General features: G+C 41.5%; 1 long non-coding RNA gene across 1 annotated transcript; it reads right to left on the bottom strand.

Moving 5' to 3' along the window:
- Positions 1-16528: 16528 nt before the first annotated feature.
- Positions 16529-25092, bottom strand: LOC126384700 (uncharacterized). The gene is made up of 3 exons (XR_007569334.1): positions 24959-25092; positions 17074-17211; positions 16529-16739 (listed from the first exon to the last, which is right to left on the bottom strand). It is a non-coding gene; the product is annotated as an uncharacterized LOC126384700 (long non-coding RNA).
- Between the last annotated feature and the right edge of the window lie 950 nt (positions 25093-26042).

Here is a 26042-nt window from a genome sequence, read left to right as displayed (position 1 = left end):
AAATATATTGAGTCCAGTCGCCGGTTACTCGTAGCCTGAGGAGAACAATCATATTCAGCTGATTGAGGACAAGAGTGCATATCTAAAGATGGCTGCTGTGAAGCTTGTTTTATCAGCTGACATCATATCTGATTATATAAGAGGATAAATATCCAGGATGAGGAGAGGAAGATTACGAAATGGAAAAAAAGAATAGCTGTAATAAAAGTAGAAGTGCTAGCAGAATTAGCAGCTGTAGAGTGAAGCAGCCATATAAGCACAATAATAAGCCGTTGTATTAGTAGGTTGAGTATTAGGCCTATTATTACTATTTTATTTAAAGGAATAGTACAGTTATGTCACAGCACATACTGGTGGGAGAAACAGTTGAGTTACCAGAATAAAAATATTTTTGTTGTGCCACTGGATGTCAGCACAGGAATACAGAATAAGATCACCTTAACTTTTTATAGAAAACGGTCACCGAGGACGCCGTTTGAAGCTAAACAAAGACCTTTATAGTTGCTAGAATTTGATGTAAACAATATTTAGGCCTAATTTTACATACACCTAGTGACAGCAGTATTTACATTGTTCTAAAATGCATTAAACAATAAAAAGAAGTTCATTCTTACTGAGCCATGAAGGGCAGTTTGCCGTCAGTATATAGTTGTTTGACTCTTTTATGTCTTATATAGGTTTGTTTTATGTCCTTGTGGCTGGCTCGGCAGCACGTCTGTCTGTCATAAACAAAATTATTTGACAAATCTCGGTATTTAACATCCTGGATGTGACCACAAAGTACAAAACTGTACGCATGGACAGATTTTTATGCACTAGTAAGTTGGTAAGTTGTACTCCAAAACAAACTCCATTTTCCTGCTTGCAGGGGGAATTCAGGTAAAGTGGGACACTTTTTGGTAGACGCTACGATGACGATGTTTCTATAAATCATTTTAGGCCTTTTAAACATGTTTATGTTGGAATGATGTGGGAATATACATTTTTTTTAGAGGCTACACACCCTCAAACATACCATGACCCCGTCTCCCTCTCAGGCAGCATATTCAGGTTATGTGGGACAGCTTGTTCAGTCAGCCCGCTCTCATTTGGAGGTTGTCGAATACCACCGCATTGTCAGTGATTTTGCATCAGACAATTAATGCCAAAAGCCACCTTTTGTGACAGTATGATACACGTCCAGTTGGCGTCAGTATGTAACATGACTGAACGTAACTTTTGGGTAGTTATGATACGCTGCCAGTCGGCCCGACTGCACCAGTCAAGGCGCTATGAAATGCAGCTGGACAGCATCAGGCTAAAATGCTGCCAGTAATGATGTAATACAAGGAGCTGGAAAACAGAGTGGGTGGGAGAGGTGGTGGATGGGTCCAACAAACCCCGGACTTTCACCAGGCACCCTTGTGTTTGCTTACTGAATGCCAAACCAAAATGTTTCTTCTAAACCTAACCATGTGCTTTTGTTGCCTAAACCCAGCTATGTGCATTTGTTAATATCTCAGCGTTGGTTGCGTGTCCTGGAATGTCAACAGCAGACGCAGAGGGATACCTAGCATGTAATATGTAGACCAAAAACAACTGACAAGGTGGCAATATGTGACAACTTGAGATGAGAATGTGCTGGTTTCGTAAAGGCATGCTGATAACAGCTGATTATATTGTAGTTCTATAACATAAATAAAGCATAAAATGTTTTTGTGAGTGTTTCAACCAGTGGTTAAACCACTTCATTATGATCCAGTAGTACAGGTTGTTGCCTAATTTAAATTCCACTAACAGCCTTATCATTAAGAAACAGAATGTCATATGCCACTAAACTTACCATAGCTCGCACTGCACAGACTTCCTGTAGAGACAGACCACGCCCACTCTAATGATGTCAGACCAGTCCAAATCATTGATTAGAGGCAGAAGAAGTGTTGTAGCAACAGTTCAAGATCAGTTTTGGTGACTGGCTGTTGATTTTGCACAAATGAAATCATTACAATGCGTATCTGTCCTATTTTACCTGATGTCTCACATCACCTGAATTCACCCTACTTATTAAATTAAATTCCACAGATGACCAGTGAGCATCCACATCTGCCAACAGATGGCATCTATTGTACTTAATGCATGTGTTACTTTGGGATGTGCTACAATTCATTAGGCAGTTAACAGGGGACACTGACAGTGGAAGAAAAAGTTGAAATCATTATAATTCACAGCACAATTCCTCTGGAGGCAAACCTTCCAACCTGACAATTAACTTCCCAGCAGGGAAGCACTGTTTGAGACAGCGGTGGGGGGGTGGGCATGTAAATCAATTAATTATGTGTGCAAGTTGAGGATTAATTAAGGAGGTGTTTAAAGCTGGCAGAGATCATCTTTGTATTTCTACAATTTTGTGTCATTTAAAGAACTTTTGGCACGGCTATCTCAGAACAAGGCCATCTATAACCTGAATTAATGGTTGGTTGACCCAAATCACACACTCACTAAAACCACAGACCTCACTGTTAACCTCAGAACTACTTTTTAACAAAGGAAAAGTTTCCATGAAAATTGTTAAGAGCCTGCTCTGTGGATTGTCTTAAATAACAGAGACACTATTTCTAGACAGATATGCTGTGTAATGCTTTTGAATGTTATGTGCATTAAGGAGGAAAGTTCATTCACCCTGCAAATTACAAATGAAGTCCAGAGAAGTTCTGACAGGTCCAAAGTTTCATTGTAATGCCTTGAGATAAACAAAAGCACAACTGAGAGAGTTATCAGTGGTACAGAAGTTCAGCTTCACGCAGTATAAAGGAAGACAGGTCAAAACAGGTAATCAGGAACACTGGAAAGCTAAACACAAAACACACAGGACAATCTCGCTGAAGGTAAGTGGAACTGGACCATAGTAAGTGCTGAGGGAATGGCATGCAGGTAAGGAGGTGGATGGGGAGGCTTAGTTGGTCAAAGGGCGGGAATGGGGTTACTGCAAAACAGGAGGGAGTGGTGGGATCTGTGCAGGAGAGTTAGGTCCAGTCCACATGGACATAAGTATTTTTGAAAACAAGATTTTTCCCCGCCCTTTCCCATCCACAAAAGCATTGTTTAAAAAAATCTCCATCCAAAATAATTAATCAATTGAAGCGCTGTCAAGAGCATGCCAACCTAACAGGTAGCAGTATAACACTGACCCTAAAGTCATACAAAGAAGAAGAAAACCTGAAAAAGCTATTACCAGGAGGGTACCTGTAGCAGTGACATCTGAAGCACAAGATGAAAACGTCCTGTTAGCAAGGTTAGAACCAGCACTACTTTGGTCATATCCGCCATTGCAGAACATGTCGCCTCATTTGTGATGCTTTACAAAAGGAGATAACGGCACACACTCTGATGTTACAAGCCAAAAACTCTGTTTCCTTGTCTATATGTCAACACTGAAAACAGAGTTTCTGAGAATCTTCACCCTCGATGAAGTTTTACAAAAAGTCTGTTTTCAGTGACCTTACAGCCAAGACATGCCTCACCGACTTCAGTGAGCTTGTGGCGACGAAGGCCTCCTGCTGTGTTGCGTGATGTTGCTGTGTTTCGGCCAAAAAAGTTGCACATGAACACACTGTAGAGACTACAGTCAATGGCAAACAAGCATGTACATTCTGTGCTCAATTAAAAAGGGAAACTGGAAGACTGTCTTGACGTTAGTTAGCCAGTTAGCACATTACCAATACAATCTACTGTTGAAAGAATAGAGTATACTTACCATGCACCAGTGAACAATAACACATACCACCACAAAGGGTTTCTGCTAAAGAGCTCAATGGCTAAAGAAAAATAATCTCATGTTATGTAAAAAGTTAGTTTTGCTCTCACTCTGTCTTGATTTTAGCTCTTTGTTTACTTTCCTCACTTCCGTGTCTCTTCTCGTGCGCTGAGCTGGACTGCCAATCAGAGTGATTTCATTCACCAGTGGGCTTCACTGAGCCAATGCCAATTCTGTCCAATTAATAAAATTTAGCTGATTTAACACGTTGAATCATTTTCTCACACACAGGTACAAAACATACATGCTGGTTGGCCATCAGTTGTAGTCTCTGCAGTGTGTTCATGTGCAACTTTTTTGGCTGAAACACAGCAACATCAGGTGATGCACGAGGGGGCCTTCATCGCTGCTAGTTTTCTGAAGTCGATTTGTCATGTCTAGGCCTTTAGGTCACTGGAAACTAACCTTTTTCAACATGTTGAATCAGCAAAAATAAAAGCCGACGAGGCAACAAGGTAAGTCGAGGGTGGCAGACGTTTACCAACAGCCTAACTTTAACCGATGGCTGACCATCGGCTTGGTGTGTCAGGGATTTAAAGGCACTCTGCGTATGGACAAAAGGCCCAAAAACATGGAAAAGGCTACGTTTTCAAATACACCTGTCTATATGTGGACAAGGTCATAGTGGTAGGGCATGAGGAACAGCAAAGTAAATATGAACATAACTAGGGGCTGGCTGGAGTCGTGACACTCACATTTTGAGTCCAAGAATAGGCAATATGCACTATTCACCATATTTAACTCATAATGCTAAATTAATATAAATACTCACATCTGCTCATACAGCCTGACAGAAGCGATGATACTGTCTGGGCCACTCAGATAGCTTCGTTTTAATGGTGTAATGGTGAGGAAGTTAGGGAAACATAATGCATTTAGAAAAAAAGAAATCTGCTATGTTTCTCTGAATTAATGAAATCATTAACTCAATAATTCAGAGAAGGAGGGGAACTATTTTTTGCCTTGCCTATTTCAGCAACATCTACTATGTAGTACTATTTAGAAATGAAAACTAACGACGACTAAAGAAGTATGACCAACACTTATTCCCCTTAACAAACAGGTGGTTCATGGAGATTACTTTCTATGCTCATAACTGTGATGATGAGCTGATCATGACATTTTACCATGGCAGAGTACGGAGAGAAAATCTACGTGTTATGTCTCACGATCCTTCACACACAAAAGGTTATGTAGCAATTAGTGGTCCTCATGTTTTCAGTAATTTAAAGTCAAATAGAAAAGGAAGGAGGTGGTGAGTTGTCTTTTTCCCACGATGTCTCAATACCAACAGTAAGTCGAGGGATTTGTGGCACACTGAATTCTGTTTATTAGGAATGAAAGGACTGGAGATTATATCAGGAAATCCCCCTGACAAACACACACAGACACACAATAGATCATCTTGATGTTGCTCAACATCCTGTGTTAGGATTAAGTACAGGTTTAGCTGGACAGTCAAACAGCAAAAAACACATCAAATCTCTGAAACTATTATTCCTGAAAACTTTACAACACGTCATTTTCTCATTTTCCGGCACAGATGAGAGGAGTTCAGGTAAATGAGCAGTGGCAGACGGTTACCATTCACTGCAGAAATGTAGATGACTTCTACAACAGTAATTAACGCATGCTGGCATTTGAGTCTTCATTTCGCTAATGATATGCATGATATTAATTAGGCCTAAGTGATTAACATAACAACCGCTGGACAATGTCCTGGGGTAAGAGCAGGGCTGTTTTTCTTTTTATTAACTCTCCCTAAGGGCACGGGCTCATTAATAAATCCTAACAGCCAGCTCTGCTAACCTTGACAAGTATTGTGTGTCGTGTTGAAGGTAATTTAGTGAAACTCTGCAGACTGAATTTAAAGCTGAGGTGTATGTCAAGACAGTATGGACACAAATGGAACAAAGAAAAGTGGAAGAAATAAAATGAAACAGAAGAGACAGAACCAAACAAAGATGGGGAAACAAGATGACAGCAAACATTGTGAAATTACAGGACACAACAGAATATAAAACCAACCTGAGCAGAATGAAACTTGAGAGAGAAAAGAGCAGAGCAAAACACAGAATTAATACGTCTGGGTATTATAAATCGAGTATGAACGTGTTTAGGAATGAATTTGTGGCTGATGAACCTTGAGACACTGGTTTCTCTCAGTCTGGGAGAAAACTATCACCAGTGATTAGCAGTTAGCGCTGAAACACACAGTACAAGATGAAAACTTTGTCTTCCAGGTATCCTAAAAGATAAGCAAACAATAATTTCCCCATGATGAAGTGATGGATTTGGATTGCTTGAACCTGCCACTTGGCGGCAGCACAATAAATGTAAACATTATGTAGGGTCCAGTGGCGGACACAGCGTACTTCATTGCCCTCTAAATCCTCCTCCTCCTCACAATCCTCCCCCAGAAGTGCTGCAGGCCAGCCAGTCTAATTATCTTACCCTGAAATTCGTACCCAAACCCTAACCAGTCCCACTCCTATTGCCTAATTGTAACCAATCCAACCAATGAAGACACTGACAGTGACATTCTTACCCTAACGCTGAAAACACACCAATCAGCAGCAAAGTGCAGCCTGTAACGAGCTGCCATGCAGTGTCGATGGAAAGCCGTAGCCATTTAATTCAGCCAGACTAAAAGTTGTAAATAGTTTAACTCTAAGTGGTGCATTATGGCCAGAGAATACCTGCAGCCAGTAAGTAGTGACTCCTGTGACATGCTGACCTATGCAACGGAGAATTTCCTACTGCTTGGAACACATGAGCACACCTCCCAGCCACATCTTACTCCTCTTACCTGAACCTCAACTATCCAATCAGCAAAGGCAACGAGTACTAACCAATCCGAGGGAAAATGGTGTGGGTAATGTAACTAGCTAATTTCATCCGAAATGCTAGCAGAAGGGTGTGTTAAACTGAAGTTCACAGTGCTAACCATAGATATTAATCATAACTAGATACTGGATGGCAAGATGGTGCCTATTCATTCTAGTGGAGTTGCTCGTCTGGCACGTATGGCAAAAAGGTTTGCTAGCATCTGGGTTTACTTCTGTGGTATGTGGCCCACTGAATATGGGCAGTAATGTTTCTCCCACTGGCCCCACCCACGAGTTCCTGCTTGGCTCATAGACTTTATATCATGATGATGTCGCGTTACTTTTCTTGGCTCCAGGAAAGTTTTACAAATATAAAACCACCATTGTTCAAAAAATTTGAAATCAAAAGATTCATAACTGACATTGTTTGAAGTTCAAGGTGTCCTGTCAAATGGTTTTTGGGCCGTGCTGCAATACCACAAATGTCCACTGGGAAAAAATTGCTGCAAGCCTGAGCAGATTTCCTGGGGGTCTGGTGCTAACGTTGGCAAAGATGTTAGTGGAGATAAATTGGGAAAGAGCTGTGAAGAGTGGGAGGGAAATGCGGCAGGACTGTGCTAGATAGAGGCTACTTGCATTAAGTTGATGTGACAAACTTTGCCAGTTGTTAGCAACATCAGAATTAACATGGAGTCATGTTTCTGGCCTCTTAGCAAACAAAAGTCCAATATTCTCACTTCCCATAGGTTTGTTTTGGTCTTTACGGACTCCTGAGCAAAACAACTGTCTCTTTAGTTGCTACATGCTTGACTTATGTCACCAGCTACATGCTAACATTCTCCGTCTGCTGTTTGGTGCTGTGAAGTTAGCATACAGTGGGTTTATAGTTTATCAAAAACTGCTGCCTACTGCAATTTGGAAATGAGGTTGTTGAGACAGTGAGACTGAACCAAAACAGTAATAGTGGGTTGTAAAACCAAAACAGTGAGCTTAAAGATGCTAAATCATTCCGAGTTGAAAGGAAACTAGAGAGTCGGGGGACACCTTTTCCATGACATATTAAATTTTCCACCTGTTATTAATCCAAAAATATCATTCAGCGCAACTTTGAGGAAAAGGTTTCAACATTGATGAGCATGGATCTGATACAGATCTGTAGCCTTTGTCATAAGAATCAGCTAGGTCACACACTGAGTTTGAATATATTGTAGACTGAGTCGATACAGTTACATTCAAGATGACAGAGTCCGAAGGTTCAGTGGAGAGGTTTTGTCTGCAAGCCATTTGGGGTGCTCGGATAAAAGTGAACCACACATCAGAAGAATGAACCTTTTATTGACAGTCCAAGAGGTCAGAGTTGTGGTCTTGAGACTGAGCTCGAGTCCTACAGCCTAAGACCGATATCTCTCCTGCCTTTGAATTCTTTGTCATTCGAAACTCCAAGGACATCGGAGGATCACCTCGTTTTCCTATCCACCCCATTTGTGAGACGTGGCCAGCCTTCTCCGAGCTGAGCGGGCGGCCGGTGGGACTTCCAATTCATTGAAGGGAGGAGCGCGAGATTGCCTGAAGGGTCGACTCCCCTCTCTGGTGAGCCAATTTAGTTTGACCTCCCGTCCGTCTCTGGCGTCCCGAGTCCAGATAACTGTCCTCCAATCTGGCGGCTTTGTCACGGTTGAGCTCCGGCAGCGGCGGAGCAGCTGAACCTGAACACCCACAACCGTGGGGATTACCATGTCTTCACTGAGGACCTGTGTGAGCGAGGATTGATGCCTTTTTTGCTGACATTTGCCTGTCTCTGACAGAGTAGATAAGAATTGGGACAGCAGAGAGGGCTGGAGAGTAGAAATAGCCCTGTAACTGAAGGTCAAGAGTTTGATCTCTTGATCTCCCAGGGTGTCCTTGAGCAACATGTGAAGAGTTGGCTGCAATTACACCTACATTTGATTATCTTTTCTCTAAAATCAGTCTGGTAATATTTATGCCTGTCGTACACGAGAACACTTTGAAAAGACTTTGAAAATACTTTTCAAAAAGTCTGGCACCCTCTCACGTCTAAAGACAAAGTGAACTTTTAGTCACACACTGCAAGCTTTTGCAAAGACAGGGGATCTTGCGGGGTTAAATTGCATCGTCCCTATCAAATAAAATAAAGAAAAAGAAAGAAAGAAAGAAAGAAAGAAAGAAAGAAGTTACATTTCTGCCATAATCGTACACACAAGACCTCTGAGACAGCTTGGGTTGAGTTTTATGACCACGATCAGATCATGGAAACATGCACCAACAAAGGTAACTCTCATGAATACATTCCAACACTGGAAATTTTTTAACGGCAGTGAAAATGCTTTTAAAGTTGTTTGGTGTAAGGCTGACATTAGTTCTATGTATTTTTGATTCTTTGAGGTTCAAACTGTCCAGTTACAAGCAGACTGGGTTATAAACAAAGGTCACATGACATGTAAGCTCTTGGTTAATTGGACAGGTTAGAGATTTTGATCAAGCCATATTTGATTCCTGGCATCAAGCGAATGTTTGAGTTCTGAGACGAGTGAGAACATTAACAAACGAATGTCACAGTGTCACCATTGATCATCAGAGCAAAACTTTAAATCTAAATGAGAACACATCTTGAACCCTCGCAGCATTCTGTCTAATTATCTTTCCCAAGCTAACCTGTGCCGGCTGTACCTCAGCATGGGGTTCATTATTTAGGAGGGTGAGGATGACTCTGACCTCGTATCTTCACTGCACATCACATTCATTAGACACCGGTGGGCGAGGCAGGATCGGCCCGCTATCCAGCTTTTAACATTGCACTCGACACTATTGATCAGCCACTGGCGCGGACACTTTTTGCTGCCTGAGCCAGCAGGCAATTAAAGAGTAAACTTAAAGAAAACACAAACAGAATATAACCTGAACACACTCTAGTTATCTGGCATAGTCAAGTAGGAGAAAGACAGTGATCTTTGTGTGAACTTTGGTGACTTGAATAAAGAGAGAAACCAAAGTGAAGCGAGTTATTTGCATATAAAAAACAAATGGTTTGCAAAGGTGGCTCAGTCAGACTCCTTTCAAATCTTCAAATTCACCAATGCAAATGTTGCCTGGTTCTAAATCGATACGTAGACTGCATGTCTTCTCAATATCACCTGATGACATCATAGTCTATTTACTTTGCTCTGGTCTACTCTTAAAACCCCAGGAAAGCAAATATGTTGGCATAACTATGCTTTGGTGTGGACTCAAAGTGATGTTAGATTCTGGGTTGCATTCAGCCCTGACAAACTGTGGCAAAAGATTGATTTAAACAGAAATAGAAGTGCGTTGAACACCCTGGTGTTTCATGCAAGTGCAATGTCTTTTAATACGGAGGGGTTTCATTCAGTTCATTTCATAGAAACATAAATAATTAGCGCATATAAGCAGGTTTCTTTAAACGTCAGCATCATAGCTGGACACCAGAAAACAGGTTAGTAGACGGTAGAAAGCAGCATGGAGGCCAGTGGACATGTGGCAGTGTTTATTTCTTTTTATTTTCTCTTACTTTTTTAGTCTCTGTCTCAAACATACTGAATTGGAACGATGTTCAAGCACTACTTGAAGGGATACAGATGGTATTTTGTGGTGGCCCGTCATTGCATCATGCTGGCAAGGGGTAAAATTAGCGCGTCCATCCAGGTGTTGCATTTCCATCGCTGCTGATTGGTGCCAATTAAAGCTGGGTGTCGATTGTAACCTTTCATATTAAATATAAACGCCAGATGTTATGGGTGTAAGTGGATTTTTTATCCAGTGGGAAAGGGCTCAATTAAAAATCTACTGGATTTTTTTGACTCACATACATGCCACTGCTGATTGGGTAACACCTCTGACACACCTACTCAACAAGAAAGACCAATCCAAATCTCGTTGGCTACCCTTTCACATTGTTTCAAGGAGACATGTCGTTCAACCTGACACTGTGGCATAACAGTGCCCGCTATTTTCAGATTTAACATGCCCCAGGTGGATACGTAGGTCTCTCGTGATTAGTTAGGGAAAAGAGAATCCATCTTCCTCATGGAAATCAATTAGAAGGGACGCAATGTCAGACTGAAGATGGCAACAGGGTGTAACAAGTTATATCAGGCATATGTGTACAAGCATTTATAAAAAGTCTGGTCTGGTGCAGACCAACAAAACATGATTCTGCTGAGTATTTTGTCACTGCATGTCATTGCAACTATCATAGGTATAGATATAGCAGAGTAGGACTTTTATTTTGACAAAATTAAAAACATATACACCATAATTTGATGCAGAAAAGGCCGAAATTGGTGCAAGAAATTCACAAGGATGCAGAAAATTAAGTGTTTGATGGTAAAATTTTGTTGGCGGAGGACCCCCAGAGTCCCTGTTTCATATGTGTCCCCCCCAGTACTGACACAAAACCTATGCCCTTGGCAACCACACAAAAATGTAATGAAGTGACTAGAATTCATTGGACAGAAATACTAGTCTTTCATTAAACACTCAACATCACTGTGTTGTTCCCTCGCTGCAACAATACAAAGAGAATCTGTAAAACCAGCAGCTGAGCATGGTGATATGCAGTTCAGCATGTTAACACAGTGTCTGTCACAGCATATTTTTCATATATCAGTTGTCCTGGTTTAAAATGCCCCGCTTCAGTCTGCTTTACATTGGAGAAACTCTCAAATCCCACTCCTAAAACCAAACTAGATGTGTATGTGGAACCACTAGAGGTCACTCTGATGCTGCTTCCTGTTTCACACTGATTCACCCTCTGGGTAAAACTTCACTTCACACTGGCCTTTATCCAGGTTATTAACCTGTAAATTAACCTCAACGACTGACAACAGTATCAGGAAGTAAATACACATTTATGTCTGTATTAACATACGTGTGCTCCTGTGATAGAGTGAATACACCCAGTATATTGATGGTGTGGCAGTACAGTAGAGTGAATGATGTGTTTTCTTTTTAAAGCCTTCATTAAGCTGACAAACTGCACACATTTAAGACTGAACCTGAAGTCAGAACAAAACGAAACATTTCTCACTAAAAGTCATTCTTTTAATGTGAGTTTAAGTGACTCATCTCACAGTTCATTAGTTAAGAAAACACTCTGATTGGGTTTGCCCCACAGGCCATGGCGACCTTCTATAAGTTGTCTCTACTGGCAGTAAATCTTAGTCTGCATGATTCAAGACTTTGTTGCTAATAAACTTGTTCATGGACCGTACCGCTGAGTACGAGGCACATCTCACTTTTATCTGCAGCCCTGCCTCCCAATCCCCCTGATCCTGTCACTCCCCTTCCCCCCTTAGGAAGACAGGGGAAAAAAACACACATCTCCAGAAACCACTTCTGATGGAAAACGCAGCTGTTTGCAAGTTTGCTCGCTGAGAGAGCATGGAAACGGCTTGTAAGGCATGCTCCGACAGTACTGTAGGCCTCCTGGCACACTAACACAAAGGGCACAGAGCTGTGGTTTCACATGGTTCAACATGCTGCATGAGTCACTGACCAGAAACATGTCCCATACAGCATGGTGAGGCTTGGTGACTTACACTGCGGTGGGCGAGGGCCAAAGACAATAAGCCAGGGGCTGCATAATAATATATGTGACTGATGCTTGGCAAAAAATGCATATCAAATCCGTGTGAATACCAGGAGAGGCCTTTTAAAAATGTCTTAAGGGATGAAAATACATAGTGAAAGTTAAAGTGACAGCAAGAAGCCCGTCTGAGTCAGTACTGGACATTGCAAGTTATGTGACGCCGCCTATACCAAAGGACCTTTTCTTTTACAATCATTACCAAAAAAATACATTGTCAAAACAACGCAATCGCCAGAATAAAATGGCGAATATGTTTCTGCAAACCACAGATATGTTACATTTGCATGTCATTATGTCGTGGCTACATCGAAACGTTTCGTTTTTAACAACACTGTGGTAAACGTGTGGTTAGGTCTAGGCATTAAAACGACTTGGTTATGGTGAGGGAAAATATCATGTTCTGGCTCAAAATACCCAGCTTTGGGGGCACTGACCCAGCAGGAAACACAGCGATGTCTTAGTAAAATCAACCGCTTTGCATAGCACTAACCCTGCAGGAAGTGCAGCAATTTCTTGGGAAAAACAACCACTTTTTGTAGCACTATCCCAGCAGGAAAAACAGTGACAGGTCGCTACAAAACACCCATGTTTGGTGTCTAAAAAGCAGCTGAAAACACCGTGTTGTTCGTTTGTCTGTCTCAAACAGTTGTCTGCAGCTTGGCAGGCGTCTCACCTGGTGACATACAAGCCACCATCCCCTCCACCTCCACATGACAAAGTCAGCTCATGTCACTTTAAAAATGTTGATATGATACGTATGACATGTACAGATGTAAAGTGTTCATGGCTTACAAGAAATTAAATTGCCAACATTTTATTTCTAGTGACTGGGCTTGTCACAAACACCACAAAATAACTCCATATGTTATCACACTTTTGGATATGAGTTCCAATAAGAAAATCAAAGCTGCTCTACTCAGTATTTTTTATCTTAACAATGGATTTAGTTTGAAGAAATGTATTTGCACATCCGACTATCTCAGACGCAGGTGCGTTGGAAAATATCACTTCAGTCTTTGAACAGAAAATCCTGCATACTGCTCTTGCTCAGCTTCACAATTTATACTAACACTAACTTTTCAGTCCTCCTGTACCTTCATCAGGAGTGTTCAACACCATTTCTTCCAACACTGAGCTTAAATAGAGGCTGCCCCACCTATTTCACAGGTGTGCACAGGTGTGAGGGAGTTAATCAGCTGTGGGTGTGTTTCTGAATGATTGACAACAGCCTGTGAACCATATGGCACTTATCCCACAAACGAAGCAAGAGAACAAGAAGAACATAGTAAAACCCAGAAAACAATGGATGAAAATACCATATTTAATGTAAGAGGGCTCACTTGTAGTGACAAGAATTAACGCTTGACTCTGCAGTTCCCCTCCAGGCTGTTCTCGTGCACTGTTTGTACATACACTTACAAAAAAAAAAAAATTTGTACAAAACTCACATAATCAAGAGCCTGTAATTTTGTGTATAAGCCACGTAACTGGGATTGCTGCAATCACATGACCAATGAGGGGCTGCATAGACAGGCTACTTACTAATTGATGCGCTCGCCTGACCTACCTGACTGCTGCTCATCAGGTCCTTTTTGTTCTTCGATGCATCATTTATTTATCACTGCTGTAGTCGTCCATGAAAAACCTGCAAACATCCACAAATCCGTGTCCATAAACCATTCAAAGCTACAAATTTTCACCACTACATTGTTCAGTGTACACCTGACTTGATGTGGCCCTCCGCTGCTGTCAAAAAACTATGTGTGGTCCCCCCTGTAGCAACACCTATCCCTCAATTAATGGATTCTACCTATATTGACAGACACCCTTGACAATACAGTGACCCCCTACAGGACAAATTAGCATCCCACATATAGATTTTACACTGGGGATGGGTCCTATACACCCTATATTACAGTTTGTGGGGCGATTATTTGATAGATATACAAACTGTTGAATGGGGATACATTATCCCCTCAGCTTTACGGAGAATTTTAGTGTTGTTTAGCTTGTTGTTTTGGTTTTATGACCAACAATTTTACTGTTTTGATTCACTCTCACTGGTCTCAATATCAATTTATCAACTACCGAGAGGCTAAAAAGCTAATCATTTCCCACTGGAGTTGGCAAAGATCAAAACAAAGCCACAAGGAGACTGAATAGTGGATTTACATTAATATAAATATGATGTCGACAGGTGATTTCTGGGAAGTGTAGCACAGAAACACCACAATTTACAGATTAACGATGGTTGAAATCATTTCACAGTGGTGCAGTCTGAGAATGCAGAACGTCTCCCTATAGCTAAATTACATTTCATGTTTTTATTTGTGGTGTTGACTAAAGACATGTTTCCATATGATGCCACCGCCCATTTTTCAAACCATAAAAGCATTATAAGAATGTACTCATGTGAGGGTGTTTTGTCATTCCATAAAAACAATGAGAGCTGGTGGCTGTCATGCCTTCCCTCTGAAAATTATAGTTTTTAATATCCCACTTTTCCTCTTCCAGGCAGTTAGCTCCCAGCTATTTTGTGGGTGTCAAAACGATCAGTGCAGCCACGGCGAGGTGATTAAAATCAGGTGTTACTGTATGATTGATGCAGTGTGCGCCACATATGTGCTGCTTTCACGCTGGTAATTACAACACTTTCAGAAGATGTGGAATTCGCCGTTTGATGTATGTTCGCCTGCGAGGACTTTAAAGGACTCAACGCAAGACCATCTGGGACTGAAAAGAAAGTCGCTGGTGGGAAAAAAACAGTCACATTAATGTCTGAAAATGGAATGCAGCACGCAGCAAATTCTCCGGAGACACTGGATAACACTGCGTTCTGTATCCAATGTATTTAGTCCTATGGAAGCCTAAGGAAAACAATCTGTTCTATTTTTCTGCATTAACAAGATTATCATCTCTTTTCTTGAAAAAAACAAACCCAACTGCTCTTGTCCTGGATTAACGAGATAATAATCTTGTTAAAGGGAAACTTATATGTTTAAAAAAAAATGGACCCTATTTTTCCATTCTCAGGTGCGCACCAAAACAACCAGACTGAGACCTTCTTGAAGAGGTGGTCTCGGTCTGGTTACAAACAAACTCTGGTGCAGTTTGTTTGTGGTGAGAACGTGTTCCGACCTCGATCTGAACCAACTGCAGTCAGATGACACATTGTTTGGGTTAAACATGAGCATGTTACAGTCCTGGAGGATTATTAATGTGCACCTCCTCCTGTACTGCCTTAATATGCACATTCAGCACATCCAATGCATCAAAACATTGTTTTCTAGTTGGAGCCGCGCCTCGTTTTCAAACTGTATGGTTTGACTAAAATGAACAATGACAGCAATATAGTCCACGATGACCAGCGCTAAAATCAACCTGCGTAGTTGTCCCTCCATTGTGACGTTAGAAAGTGTCACATTTATCTTGCAAGTGTACTCTTCTTCAACATTTGCTTTACTTCCTGGATTTTTCCCGCATGGAAATTCTGACCAATCAAGAGCAGCTTTCTCACACAAGGCATTTGATCTGGTCCGCTTGTAAATGCTGCCGTGAGAACACGAACCAACTGTAGGTAATTAGGCAACTTAGGAACAAAATTAGTCCCTGATTCAGACCAAGGCAACCGAACTCTAAATCTGAAAGCACCCTTAGGTTCCCTTTAGGAGAGTAGCGGCAGCCCTGACTCTATTCATTCTAATAGTGAGCGTGACCATGACCACTAAATGTAAATGTTGAACCCAGGCCACATATCTTCCAAACATTCTGACAATAAAATGGCATTTTTCAGAAAGACAAATCAGGAGAAAATTAACTTTGTGTGAGAGATGTCCGTCTCAGCAACACAGAATCTCTCCTATCTGCGGTGCTGCACCGTCGGTTCAGTTTCACCGTAGTGCTGCCAGTGTCGCTTTCCAACTGGATAAACAGATATTTAAATAGACTTAAATGTGAAACCATGAATCAAAAGCAAAACTAAATAAAACTTGTGTTTCTTTGCTTGTGAAGCTTAGTGAAAGTTCAATCCTTGTGCTGTCTTTATTGGTCACAAAGACACAAAAACATGGTGAAAAGCGTCCATTAAAGTTTCCCTTTAATGTAGAAAACAAGAATTCACAATATTGTTACCTTCCCAGAATAAGCCCAGAGGATGAGGGGAGTAGCAATAAATATCAACTGGGATAAAGAATGATGGGAACCTTAATGTAAGCAAAAGAAAGGAATTTATTAACAATAAAAAAATCAAACGTTTACAACTTAAAACAACTGAAACCCACTTTCCACAACAAAGGAGAGAAGCTTTGCTGCAGCACAAGCTCAAGCCACCATTCAGCTGCAGTTAACTACATCTTCAACCAACACACATCCTCTCTCTGGCACCTACCGGTCACCTCTCAGCTCCTTTTAACCAGCCCTTTTCTAATAAGCAGATTAATCACAGGTGCGCTCAACCACTCTGTGCACGGTGAGGAGGGGAGGAGTGCGACACCTGGAGAGACAGGACACAGACACAAAACCCTGCAGCTTATAACACAGATTATTATCTCTTTAATTCAGGAAAACAAGAACTGATTAATTTCATGAAAACTTCTCAGAATTGTGAGATAATTTTCTTATTAGTTCAGAAAAGTCAGATCATTTTTGGCCATAGTAGAAAATGCTTCAGCAATCTAAAGCATCAACAGTTAATGTCAGGTTTTAGAAAGCTTCTTACGAAACCCATCAATTTGCTGTGGCATAAAATAAACCGAAATGCAATGCAACCACAAGACAGGTGGAATTCTGAGCGAGGAGACGTGACACAGCAACTACTTTTTACTCACAAGCATCTTGCTCTACTGATGTGTGTGGTGTGGCTGCCATCATTTCCTCCTCCTACTCCTTAAAACGCTGAGTGCAACAAGTCCAGACATGTTCCCTGGGGGGTAGTTGACAGGCATTCTGGGTAATGTAGGAACACTCTAAAATAAGTGGAAGGAAGACAATAAAATGAGAACACTTTATTAGAAACATGGAGATTTTTTTCTTTGTAACAGGTTAAAAAAATAGTCCTTTACAGCATCTGCAAAACATCTTAATCTTTCCGTTATTCCACTAATTAGGTTAGTTTAATGAGATATCATTTGCATGTAGATTAATTACAGCCCTATCTTCTTACAAATTCTCTCACATGAGTGAACTAATTTGCTTCATCCTGCGAGTCGTTGTCATGAAACCGCCTAGGAATCCCAGACTTAAAACAACATCTGGCTGGTTTTAAGAGTCATGGACAGTTTGCCACAGGTGGTGGTGGGCGGGGGTTCATATGGGTTATATGGACCGTGGAAGTTTAAAAGGGTCAATACATGCAGATACAACACAACTGTGGCTCATGTGGAGAGCTGGAGAAAGTGGAAAATGGCACAAGTCTGCATTCTTTCCACATTCCCTCAAATAAAGGATCTGTTATGATTGTGTAGATTTTAGAAAGAAACTATGGAAACATGTAAACTTGGTTGCAGATGTTGTAAATTTCAACCTGATTTGAGATCATATTTCTGCTGTAATGTGTCTGGTTGTGTTTAGAAGCCTTTATTGGTGATTCTTGCAACACGCTCTCATCCCAAATCGTCACATATTGCTGCTTTGTTAGTGGACTTTAGCACCTACATATCACATGCTAGGTATCCTTAGGCGTCTGCTGTTAACGTTTTGGATGGGACATTAACAAAAGCATGTTAGGTTCAGAAAATACATCATAGTTTAGCTCTACATTCATATGGGAGAACACCAGTCTCCCGGATGAAAGTCTGGGGTTTGTTAGACCCATCTATTATCCCTCTCACTTGCCCGATAGAGACTTTCTCGCTCTTTATACTATGTTGTTACTGGCAGCGTTTCCAACTGACACCATCCAGCGGCGTATCATACCAACTTGACCAGTGCCGTCCAGCCGCGTTGTGAACTGATGCCGTCCGTCCACCTATCGTACAGCCGAAATAGGCCCTGTGGCGTATCATACCGCCACGAAAGGTAGCTTTAAGTGTCTGTGTCTGACTCCGAAATCAATGACGAAGCAGCAGTATTTGCAACCCAGTCTCACTCCGAAGTCCTCGAAATCCGGCATTTGAGCAGTGACTGTCGGGCAGACACCGACAAAAAAAGCCGTCCTTTAACGTCTGCATGATATGCGGCTGGTCGCCGTTATAGTTCAATGGCGCTCGGTGGTGTCAGGGAGAAATGCGGCAGGTCAAGAACGAAAGTTAAGGTGGCAAAAGGGGTGGCGGATGGGTCCAACAAACACAGACTTTCACCCGGGAGAGTGGTGTCTGTGTCCCGTGAGATTATAAAGCCAAACCCTGTTCTTTTTTTTTCAAAACCGAACCAGGTGCGTTCATTGTTGGAAGAAAAAAAACCATCAGTTCGTGTTATGGTACTGATGTAGTCCGTGTATTTTGAAAGAAGACAATGCATGTAACAGGCATGTCCCAGAACGTCAACAATCAACGTACCCAGGGTACCTTTCACATTGTTTCTGAACGTGGAAAGTTCATGACCAAACATTGATATATGACAAAGTCAGAGTGAAAATGTGTTAGTATTTGATGACTTAGGAATGAGAACAGGTGCATTTGCATTGCTAACATACATGTAGCTACATGCTAATTTCAGAAAACATGTAAACCTGTTTGCCAGTCTTGTAAATGTCTCCCTGATTTCTGATCATATTCCTGCTGGAACATGTGCAGTTGTGTTTAGAAGCTTTTACTGATGATTTTTCACAGTAGACAGCACTGCTGTTCTCTGTCACAGTCATTCCCCGCCTGCAATGATGGTGCAGAATTGCCAATATACAGGAGACCCTGAAACACTGACCAAAACTGGGCTTTTTTTGGGAAGGGGCTTAAAGAGACAGGTGCTAAAACGGAGCGTTTCAGACAGAGTGTGAATACAGATGTTTCAGCACAGACAGCATGAGGATTTTGTCCATTAAAACATGCAAACATGTTCTAGTAGAAACCCAAAATACAAGTATGAACCTGAAAATGAGAATAAGGGAAGCATGCAATCGCTCAGATTTTTTGTATTTGTGCCTAAAAATGTGACTTCATTGTTGTTTGGTGACTGAAATAGCCACGAACACCAACAGTTCGATTACGAGAGGGAAAAGTCCAGTTCGAAGCCTGGATGGAGGAAATGATTATGTTCCCCTGGCTGCGATGGAAAGTAATGCTCGGCAGCAATTTGTCCACCTGTACCTCTGAACAGCGGGCTTGGTAACAATTACTGGTCCAGGAAAGAAAACATTACAGAGTCATTACAATAATGATAGTAATTCAGGCCAGGATAGACGTAGCCTCTGCAGGCCTTCTCTCCTCCTTCTCCTCCTTCTCTTTCTGTCCCCTTTTCTCTTTCCTACCTTTACCTTGACTTTCAAGCTTTCTATTTATACATTATTTCTTCTTTTGCTCTCCTTTAAAATGATTATTAATTTCACTTTGAGTGTCTTTTTTATACTCTGCAATGACACACATGTATTGGACAACACTTTTCATTAATGCTTTGCTGTGATTGGAGTTTATAGCCCCATAAATCACATATATTACCCTGGAGACACACTTTAAGTCTGGACAGGACCATCATAGTAGTATTATGGGGCTATAAGGCTTGACAGCTTAAAAACTTTAAATGAAGCCACGCCGTCAAAACATCCGGCTATTTTCAGCAAACAAGAGCATGTGAATGTCCCCTTTCCTGACCAAGGGAGGGGGCTCCATAGACGACAAGAGGAGGAGGCCAGCTGGAGCCCCCGCCCGCCTGCCTGCGAGGCAGAACTTCTAACAGCCTTATTTATGTTTCAGAAACTGAACTGACGGTGCCAAGACATTATCCAAGACGCTGATGCAGTCGCCACACAGCGGCTGCTGCCATCCAGTCTGGAAAACATTTGAAAATCTTTGTTATGAGAAGAGCGCAAAGATGCCCGTCCTGGCACTGAGGGAAAGATGGCTTCGTTTTCCATCTGGAGCTCGCTGAGTCAGTGTGGGAGGACGTGTGTACGTTTTCAGCACAACAGAGCAGATGATAAAATAGCTTATGAAAAAAGACAAATGGCTGCAGTCACTATTCTGGGTGGGCCCCGCAAGCACATGACATATTAAAGCCTGTGAGGGATTATTTTTGTATTTCTCAGCACTTTTTTTTTTGGAGAGTTTGACTGATATATATGGGGCCATTAAATATCAGTCATGATGCTCTGCTTTGATATGAAGTTTCTCTCTGCCTGAAATTTGTATTATTTTGTGCAGCTATTTAATCAAGTGAACTTAAAAAGTTAATGAATCCCAGACTTCAACAACTGAAAAGGTGTCTACACAAGTTACTATTATTCTGTTTTTGTAGTTTGATTTTGGAACATCTTAATCAGCTTAAAATAATATTCTTTATGTTGTTATGTAGTTAATTGTGATATTGTAACTCGCCTGGATGAGTCTGCCTGGGCAAATTTGGATCTAAATGCATCTTTCTGTTGACTTTGTACGAGATGCAAATCTTGTGGATATATTCGCGACATGGGCCAATATAAATTTACGTCGTGATTAATTTCGGATGGATTGCGGGTGGACCGCACACTCCGTAAAACAGGGCACATGAGGACTTGACTTACTTCAAAGACTTTTATTATTGCAACAGAGCAAACAATACTAGGCTAGTGTCATTTTTACATTAGAAATGTGACCACATTCGAAAGTAGCCTATAATCTTTTAATTGTTTAAGTCAAGAAAATGCGCCTATATAAAAAGCGAATGAGCAAGAATGGCTGGACATAATTTAAATGTAAATACAATAACTTAATGTTTGGCGCGGGTTGGGTGCGGGTCTCTAAGTTTTAGAAGCTAATTACGGCGGGTGGGTGGCGGATGGATGATTGATGAGTGCATGAGGATTGATTGGCTGACACCAGCAGAAAGTCACCAGCAGAAAGCAAGCTAACCGCTAACAGGCTAGTGTGATGTTGCTACCTGGCTTGTAAACCTCATCAATTAAGACTAGGAAGCTAACCGCTAATAGGCCAGTGTGATGTTGCTATGCTAAACCTGGCTCGTGCACCTCGTCAACTAAGACAAGCAAGCTAACTGCTAACAGGCTAGTGTTATGTTATGCTAAACCTGGCTCGTAAACCTCACCAACCAAGACCAGCAAGCTAACCACTAACAGGCTAGTGTTATGTTGCTATGCTAAACCTGGCTCATAAACCTCATCAACTAAGACTAGCAAGCTAACCACTAACAGGCTTGTGTTATGTTGCTATGCTAAACCTGGCTTGTACACCTTGTGAACTAAGACTAGCAAGCTAACCGCTAACAGGCTAGTGTTATGTTATGCTAAACCTGGCTTGTAGACCTTGTGAACTAAGACAAGCAAGCTAACCACTAACAGGCTCTTGTTATGTTGCTATGCTAAACCTGGCTTGTACACCTTGTGAACTAAGACTAGCAAGCTAACCGCTAACAGGCTCTTGTTATGTTGCTATGCTAAACCTGGCTTGTACACCTTGTGAACTAAGACAAGCAAGCTAACCGCTAACAGACTAGTGTTATGTTGCTATGCTAAACCTGGCTGGTAAACCTCATCAACTAAAGCTAGAAAGCCCGTAACTGAGAAATGTACCTGGACTTCCCTGGGTGAGTGTCACCTCTCCTATCTGGGGTGTGTGTGTGTTGAGCAGGCCATTGCTCTTGCTGCTCGTGACCAGGTCACTCGGACTGGGCAACTGCGCTGGACACCTCTCAGGTGCCGTTCAATTGGCCCAGTCGGCCAGCTCGGTCTTTTTCATGGTTGTTTAGAGTGAATGTGTGTTTACATGGTAATTCATGGTGCCGTGTCAAACACTTTCTCAGTCTCCCTATCTCATGGCGTGCCCGTTCAGCTTTAAGGCCTCTCCTGCTCTCCCTCCAGGTGTGGCTAATAGAGGCTAATGAGTAAATACCACCAACCCCAAGTGTGACCTCAGTGCTGACCCTGCCTCCTCCCACCTGCCTAAACCACACCCACAAGACATTCATTACACTACTAATAAAGCTATCATAACACTAGCCAGCTGGGTAGATGCGTGCAACTGTCAGTCACAACAGTTCTCTGAGCTAGCTGGCTAGCTAAGCTTGGTTGCAAACAGTACAATCATAGACTGTATAAAAATAATAGCCATAGACGTTAATCATTGGTTTGTGGACTCCAGTTTAACATTTTTTTCCTTCGCCACATTAGATTTTTGTAGCCAGAGGTGACCATATTTATTCAAGAGGGTGGAGCTAACACTAAAGCTAACTGCTAGCATGGTTAGCATGCTGCATTTACAGTGTACATGGTTAACTGTAACAATGTTAATGCTAATTTTTGCTAACAAAAACAGGTTTAAAACCATTAAAATAAAACTTATGGGAGACACTGAACCTAGAGAGTCTTTCAGTGCAACTAAATGCTGAACAATACCTTTTCAGGCAACCAAAACATTAAAATTAACTTTCATGAACTGAAAACACACTCAAATAGCGACAGCTATGGCTACAACTGCACTCTGTTTATCTCGGGTGACCCCATGGTTACATTACCTAACCAACATTATAATAGCATAATTTTGAGCCTTTATGATATTTAAATGAGTTAAAAAAAAATCCACCCCCCATACGTCATAAACTGGGAAATAAGCTTTGAAGACGAAAACCGTTTTCTGTAAAGATGTTTATTTCTGCTATAAAGTTGGGTAACATGGGTGTCAATGAGGATTGACTTGGGCTCAGCCTCAAGTGGCCATTAGAGGAACTGCAGTTTTTGTAACTTCACGCTGGCTTCATTTTTTCAGCCCAGGAAGTTGCTGCTTGGGTGCAATTCGTGCACACAGTTCATTCAAAAGAGGTATTAGTACCACTAACTCCTGTCAAAAACCACGTCTGTTGTGTTTAGCACTTTCTCATACACTGACAACAACAGACAGAAAAATTACCACAAGATGAGCATTTTAATGAGTGGACATTTCATGAGTCTGATCGCAGCTGAGAGATGTAGTGTCCAGTGTTAGTCCAAATGGTGTCTGAGGCTTCACCACTCTGACCAGAATAAAATTCTGACAATAAAACTCTTGTAATGCACAAAATATCTTTTATCAGCTGCTTCAAAACAAAACTATCAGTATAACTTTCAAAAGCAAACAATATTTTAACGGCTGCTGAGTTTCAAAGTGAATCAGCCCAAAGACAATCTATCCGTCAACACTCGATCAGGCTCAGACAGTGCTGGTCTGAGGGGAAAGTGGGAAATCCCCCCCTTGCCGAGCTGCTCCTATGCCGCCGACTGATGTCGTAATTTCTCACTGAAACCTTAACCAAACAATAAATATTCGACAGCTCAGTTGTTCTAAAAAGCAGCACTGTTTGCACAACAGTGCCTGCCAGAACATGCTCGCAGGGTTCACTGTGTGTGACGGTGTTGGGCGTTTTGATTGTCAGACACCAGGCTGGAAACGCAGAAGACCTCTTTTTACTTACAGAGATGCAAAATTAGGTTTTCTGGTGGATGGTTAACACACAAAATGCCTTTACGTTTGTCCATGAGCATTTTCATCTGTCTGTATATTTCGTCGGAGTTTATATCCCCCGAATCCTGGATCCACATGAGGAAAAAGCCAAGATTGAATTCATCGCATGTGGAGGCACCGGCCATATTGTACTCATTAATGACTGGCACACATGAAGAAAGTATGAGTTAATTGCAATGACATTTCAGCCAACATATAAACTGCGGCGGTCCAAACGTTCGTTCCCAGAGAAGCTATTGAAAATCCAATAGAGATGTAGGCCAGTAATCAGTACAAGATGAAACATTTGTTTGGAAGTGTTACTCCCCTTAGTGAGACTCAATGTAGCACAGCAGGTTTCACAAACACCATTTGGCGGCTCTGGGTCTCAGTAAATAGTGTCGAGGTTAACTTATGAAAACACTCACACCCTGTTATCAGATTAGGTCTCTACAAAGAGCCCTCAGCATCAACAAAAGGGGGGAGATATTTCTTCTTTTTAAAGAAAGAGTCTCGATTAGCGCTGTGTCGTGTTAGTCTTTCTCTTCCCAGTTTCCCCCCCGTCCTCATTCCTTTCTTTGCTTTCATTTGTTCGAGCTGTCGACAGGAGGCTTGGCCTGAAATTAAAAACCTTTAGTGTTTGTTTGCTCGTTGTCAGCGTGAGGCTTTTCCCATCATTCCTAGAGACAGCATCACTCACGCCTTTTGAAAACTGCATTTTGTGGGGTGGGTGGTGGTTTCAGAAAATAAAAAAAATGTATCGCAATCCCGTCATCTTTACCCCCCATGAGACAAAAGCTATAATTCACTGATACATCAGGGTTTTTAATTAAAAAAAAAAGATAATGTGATGTACATGATATCTTTCTATAATATCAATATTGGTCTTCAAAAAACAGTTACTACTTTATCAGTGGTGTAAAACAGGGAGCCTGTTTACACCTGGTATAAAACATGTGTCTTGGGTGATCTGATCACATGTCGTCAACTCCATGTCTGTCTGTTCCCATCATACACTGCCCAAATAATGGACATAGCTACCGTGGCATCACCTATGGTTTGTGGACTCTCGTTTTGAAGCCTCAAATTTGGCATTTTCGTCATCACCATCTTGTTTTTTGGAACAAGAAGTAAGCCAGCCTGTTAGCCTTACCTGCTGAAAGAATGCAGCCATATGTGGCCCAGACCACCTCCAAATGTGGTCTGAGTGATCGGATCTCACCACGCATAGAGAACGCAACTGGTGCATTCACACCTGTACTTAGAGCTGTCTACTTGTGATCCAATGACCCAGGACGCATGTCAATACCAGGTGTAAACAGGGCCGACAGGTTGGCGTGTATCTTTGGTGGGGTTGTCTCTTGGCTCATAGTCAGGGGTCAAGCACACATTCAGTGCCAGTATGTTTGACCGGGAGTGTCTGAAGTGTTGATTCTCCAGTAGGTCAAAGGTCAGGTGGAGACTGATGACTGACTTTACTCACTTTATTTAGACTGCTTTTAAAATTTGTCCGCTGCTTTGAACGGCATGTTTTTATTTTTTATGTTCACCACAAAGTATTCTTCTCATTTATATGTATCTACTTGCTACATCCTGGTGTTGCAAATGTTGTCAGTGACATTTATACTCAGTCTCTCTATTTGCTATCGCTGTTTGCCTCTGCAATTTCCCCCCACAAGGATCAATACAGTTTTGTGCAATCTTTCAAAGCCAGCAGTGCCCATTGATGATACAAGACCTGTCAGACATTCAGTAAACGCTACTTTTTAGGTTCAGACTAAGAGGAAAAACACTTAAAGGGAGACCACTGAAGGAAGAAATGACACATTCTTCATCTTACAAAATTAAATGAACCTATACTTAGTTCAGACATAAGAGGTTTATGCTACTGCCTTACTTGGTCTGGTATGAATTTAAAAATATATTTCTGAGTGGAAGAGGAGAGTTGTCATATGGTGGAAGTTTCCTGTAGCCAACAGAAGTACAGTTCACCTTAAAATCAAGAATACATATTTCTCCTCTTACCTGTAGTGCTATTTATCACTCTAGATTGTTTTGGTGTGAGTTGCTGAGTGTTGGAGATATCAGCTGTAGAGATGTCTGCCTTCTCACTAATATAATGGAACTAGATGACACTCAGCTTGTGGTGCTCAAAGCACCAAATAAATACATTTGGAAAACTCAACAACAATGTCTCCAGAAATCACGACCCAGTTACTCAAGATAATCCACAGACC

This window comes from Epinephelus moara, chromosome 23, assembly GCF_006386435.1.
Source record: "Epinephelus moara isolate mb chromosome 23, YSFRI_EMoa_1.0, whole genome shotgun sequence".
Classification (NCBI taxonomy): Eukaryota; Metazoa; Chordata; class Actinopteri; order Perciformes; family Serranidae; genus Epinephelus; species Epinephelus moara.
This window is presented reverse-complemented; position numbering and strand designations above follow the sequence as displayed.